The sequence below is a fragment of the Hetaerina americana genome, unplaced genomic scaffold, assembly GCF_022747635.1.
Source record: "Hetaerina americana unplaced genomic scaffold, ioHetAmer1.1.p SCAF_3, whole genome shotgun sequence".
In the NCBI taxonomy this organism is placed as follows: Eukaryota; Metazoa; Arthropoda; class Insecta; order Odonata; family Calopterygidae; genus Hetaerina; species Hetaerina americana.
Window position 1 is genome coordinate 37467373 of NW_027286874.1, and position 6000 is coordinate 37473372.

A 6000-nucleotide genomic window follows, 5' to 3' on the forward strand; every position below is an offset into this window, starting at 1 on the left:
GATAAATGAAATACGGTATCCCAAATACAGACAATTTCAGGGTATCATTCCTATTCATTACTTGATGTCTTGTTTACAAAGTTGTTAGGTGCGGACGTAACTCCCAATTGAATTCGTTTAAAAACGTTGTCATTATGAATCATTTATTTGCGATTGAATTGAGACAGTACAGTCGTCACTTCCATCAATATATGACTTTTCTCCTAATTATTTAGAATTTTAACTCAAATATACCTCCAAAAGAGTTTTCAGTTTTCGTACAATGTAAAGTTGAATACTACCAGAAAAGTCGTAAAGGCTTTGCGGTTGAATGGAGTAACGCGTGTCATTTTCTTTTTGACTGGTATTTCCCGCAAAATTATTTGTGCGTCGAAAATTAAAACGGAACCTTCGAAACAGATTTAAAAAACAACTTATGGAAAATATATAATTCATGACATAAATTTCTTTAAAAATTATTTGACAATAAATTATTTTCGTAGTTATTAGGTGCAATTAAATCCACGTGCACAATGTTTTCCTTCTGGAGTCAAAGAGATTTTTACTAATCATACATATTCTGTAAACTTTAATTGGATTAATATCACCACCTCCTTTGAACCTATTGCACTAACGTAGTTATATTTTTTTAGTTTTTATTTGATAAGATGAATTTAGTAACTTATTTTCGGCGTATTTTAGTACTGTTGCTGCCTTAATCATTGTTCTTAGAATTACCGTTTGAATTTTCATTTCTAAGCCTTGTGTTGGAAATGTATTCGCATCTTGGTGAAGTTGCGATAAATTTGAGAGGTTAGATCATAACAGCTGAGACTATTTGAATAGTTAGATTAAGTTAAATGATGTCCTAGTTGGTAGTAAAAGAAGTCCACAATTATTGCCAATTCGACAGAAGACAGGAGTAGCCCAACTAGAAAGTGGGAAGTGACATTGTAGCTGAAAAATCCACAACGGTTAGGTATCAATTTTTCCAACAATACTGTACTCAGAGATAAGAGATCCGAGATCTATCTGTGCTTAAAGGCAAGCTCAGCGAGAAAATATATTAAATACACATTTCAACAATTTTGACTGTGGTAGAATTACGCATTGCTGGTATCGGAAGGATGTCTATATTTTTTAAGATTCCTTGGGTGATATTCTGGTCACTCTACTCATTCCATTCCATCCGTCATTGATGGTACAAAATAAAGGTACTCCGTCCGCATAAAATTGTCTCTGGATCAGTTACTGGCAGTGTTATGTCCTTACCAAGGGATAGATTTTGTGATATGCTTTAGTTTATCGACGAAAAATTTTTTTTAGATGCTCAATCACATAATTTATTGGAGTAGTAAAAGCCAAATCTGGACAACTATAGTGTGCTTCCAAACGTTTATGAGTCATCCATAAACGTTGGTCTTCAAACGCTTACCATGACCCCCTTCCCACTAGGTGTGCGTTACGTACCTGAATCACCTAACTTGACATTATTATCACGTGCCTGGGGATATCCGCTGAATGATCTGAATTTACGTGCGCGTATAATCTTGGCACATTTTGTGACACAATATGAGTCAGTACTCAATGCGTGGAGGAAAGGTGTACATTAAGTCTATTCAATTAAGACATATCGCAAGTTTCATAGAAGTAAAGTTTAATCACCGGATACATCCAGCTGTAATAATAATGTAAGGGTGTCACGCGGACGGTTTTATCTCAGTTAACTCGGTGTCGGAACTGGCATGTGTATAGGCACAGGACACTTAAAGAGTTTACCTGTGGCACCAGGTGAGTCATCAGGCCCCCACATTACAGGTATACCGGCAAACCAGGTCATCCGGATAAAAAAGTGGAATGTACTAAGTTATGGGCATATGTATATACTCCTTCTGTCGCAACATTGACGATCACAACAGGAACGAGGGATAAAATTCTAAAACGTTTTGAAATTCCAATGGCAATCACGTCACGTTGACCCGAATCAACTAGAAAAAGGGTTGACGTAGAGACCACACGCCCTGTGGCAGTTCACAGGAAAGAGGGGCACACTTACATATAATTTTCTCATTTGAACAGTTTTCACTATCGAACATCATTTCAGTGCCTTTATCAATAATTAAACAAGGGTAATGACCGCGATGATTGATGGAGTTGCATAAATAGCAATATTGATTAATGAGGAATCATTCACGAATCTTTGTGATGAATGATACCCGAAGAATTAAATTCACTGTTTCCTAGGAGGTAATCTACGGCACAAATTACATCATGAGAACATGTCACGTACGCGATGGACTTTATTGAATGCATGTTGCTTTCGTGGAGAACGGACGATTCTAAATTAATTTAATGGTCTCAATGGAGAGAAATATATGCTGCATACTTATTGTTTTCCAATGCGCGTATAGAAGATAAGCCCTAGCTCTAAGATCACATTAATATCCCATGGCAACACTACGGTCCACTCGTCGCTCCTGTGAACAACGGATTCTTTGGGAACCACCAACAAATTCATTGCACCGCTTGCTGCCTCCATATTTCGCCGCTCCGTTTCCTCGAGAGCCGCCTCGCCCCTCGGAGCATCCTTCATTCATCGACCGCGATAAATCGGGGCCGGCGTATCGGGGGAAGGAGCGAGCGAGTGGGAAAGGCTTGCAATTTTATTTGTGAGTCGAAAATCTTATCCGTATCCTCGCTGCCGGTGGTAAATAATGCCCCCCCCCATTCGGCCTACTTCCCGGCCCGTTTTGTCTTTTAAGGAAGATCCGTTAGAAGGGCCAACGGGCAGGAGAAGAGAGCGAAGGAGTGTATATGTGTGTGTGTGTGTCTCCTTGTGTTAAGAGGGGATGAAGAAGGTAGGATTCTTCGTGGACTCTTGCTGACAATGGTCGAGAATGGATTCCGCTGTTCCTCGCCGTAGGTGAGTTGTGCCGGGAGAGGGCGAGGGTGTTAGGGGGAAGGGGGCGTGAAATTGCGGGGAGGAGAGCAGGGGGCCCGTTCAGGTGGAGGGAGCAGGTGAACTAGAATCCGAAGGGGCCGAATCACTCACCTTCGCACCACTGCCTTTGTCAAGCCGTGATGAGTGAGCTCTGGGCAAGGAAGGGAATGGTACAAAGAACGGGGAGGATAATGCGGGTATCTCAAGGCCCTCCGCTTAATGAGACAGTATAAAGGAAACCACATTTAATTAGCCGATACTCTTTGAGAAAAACCATTGCTATCCGATGCGGTTACGACTGTCGCAGGGCAGGACAAGAATTATTTGTGGAATTTATCTCCGTAGTTGCTCCGAAGGTGTGGATATTTAATAAAGACGTTCCTGAAGATCCTGGTGGATTTAGCTTCATTCTGTTACCGTGTAAGAAGTTAAGAAACGTTTAGTTGAAACTCGTGGAAATAATTTGGAACGATTACGTACGGAAATAATTAAACTGCTAGGATATTTGTAAAAAATCATAACTCCGATTTATTGCTGGTGGCTACATATGTGTACAAAATAAACGATGTACAAAATGAAATTCAAGACTTTTCGTCCTCAAAAATCCACAAAACCTATAGTGTTTAGGCATAATAATGAAAGAGTATTAAATATGCTACAGAATATAGTGTTCCAATCCAAAATATACTGTCCTCGATTCGATAACAGTGCATCAAATAAGGAGAAGAAATTCTTGAATTGATTTAATCAGTAAAACTTTGACTCCATTAATAGAGTAGTAGCAGTGTTTTAATGGACTCAATGTAAATCAAATGGAATTATCAAACATTGCCCCAAACCAATACTGTAGGGTTACTCATTTTCAATAATACTTTATTGACTTAGAACGGCATGCTTTTGAATTAGCATCAGTCCCTGAAACGCATTTTAATGCACGTCCAACCATAACATGAAACGCAAGAGATCTTTAGAACCTTATGTAGGGATGGCAAGGTGACAATACTATGTTACCAACTGGAAGGGAATGATGAGCGTCTCGGAATAAAGTGAGGTATATGTTTTCTTTAAAGGTCAAAACATCTCAACATGAGGGCTCGCATCCTCCATATTTTATTTGCTGAAACATTATTTTAGGAAATTACTTTTGTCAAAGGAAATATAAATGCCTATGAAGTTTACGTAAGCAATCTAGGGAATCGCAACAGTCGGCTATTAAATAAGCATCGAGGTGAAACATTATAGCATGATAATAATATTTACGTTGAATCAATTTTGAATGAGTAATGCAAAAATTAATATGAATTGGTCAACTGAAATTGGCCTGCCAAAAATTTACTTGTATGGTGTCTTCATTTTAAAAAACAGTGTTAAATAACATTCATATTGAAATTCCGGTTGTTATGAACATTTTCTATCGTCTGAAAAGGCATGCATTATTATTCAAAGAAGCAATTTCCAAAATGTAAGCATACATTATAAGTGCCAAGATTAAGTTATATTATCTCTTCCCACAGGCTGTTTTCCTTCGTATATCTCTCCATAATAATATCCGGAAAAAAAAGAATATCTCTACTTGCGTTTTCTCGTTTAAATATTGAATCTTCCCTTTCACTTAAATTAATGGACGATCCACTGTTTCTAGCTGAATGCTATGGTTGTTCTTCTACGGAAGGTATAAGTTTGCTAGCTATGTTGTAATAACTATTCCATTTTTATTTAAAACACGAAAATATTCAGCTCTTAGGCCAAATATTGAACAAAAATTTTCACTTCACTTTTCACTAAGCGTTGTTTCGCAAATCAGCCATTAGATGGCAAATTGGTTAACAATTGGAAAAGTTGAGTTTATGAATTTAGAATTACAGGTGTTTAGAAAATTTCGCTTAGTAAAAAGGTTCTGGGATATTTATTTTTCAAAAGACTGATGTCAAAAGCAATCGCCCAACAGATTTCCATTTGTACTAATTGTAAATTATGTTTTTAAGTGATTATGTAGAAGAAATGTTTGAGAAAATGGGTAATATTAAGGCTGTCTAAATACCTAACATTATTTATTAGGCTAGAGTTTAAGGCTAAGTAATGGATGGATACAGGCAAAAATCTGTTACATATCTTGGTCTCACCTAACAAGAAACAACCTGACACCGTACACCACAATCAACTGTTCTCAGATTCCGCATACCTTGTACCTTCCTTCATTCCATTCAAAATTCCTACCCTTACCTCGCTTGCCTAAGATTTTACCCTCTCGCAGTATTCTTCAGCATTCCATCGCCGATTAAAATGCGCCGCATCCGCCATTCTTGACCTTTTTGAATTTTTCTTAATATCCTCCCTCCTCCCATGGTGACTAGTACTTCTTCGTTTGTTTTATTGTCTATTTTACCACAAACCCGCATTTTAAAGGCCTCCAATTTGTTATTTCACTAATAATGAGAGCTTTCGATCAAATATTTAGGTTTGAGTTATTATGTCAATGCAATCCTATGCATATGAGCACACTGTCGTACTTTGTTAAATAAAATTGGCAACATGTTCTTAAGAAAGAGCAAGACGTTCATTTATATTTTAATTCAAGAGTCATTTTTTCCGATCAAAAAACTCTTTATTTAGGGAAAGTACGTGGTCTGTGCAATAAATGCGCGAACCGGTGCAATCTGGCCGCCATGACGCGGACTATAGCCCCGCCCACTAGCGGCGCTAGTTGCCTGAGACCCAATTAGCTGTCTTAGCTTGGCGAATCGTCGAGCTGTGTATATGGTGCCAGTTATGTTCGCTGCTGATGTCTTCGTTTTTACTGTTAGTCGAAAATGGAAATTGACGAAATCATGGAGCAACGAATCAACATTAAGTTTTTTGGTGAGGTGCGGAATGAAGTGTCCAAAAAATTTGGAAATGTTGACAGCTGTTATAGTGATGATACTCTGAAGAAAACGCCCGTTTTTAAGTGGATTAAGCGTTTTAAAGATGACGGAATAGACGTCACGGATGAAGCAAGGCCGGGACGACCTTCAACCACCTGTGTTGATGAAAACATTGATAGTGTGCGGTCCCTTGTCCTTACCAATCGTCGAAAAACG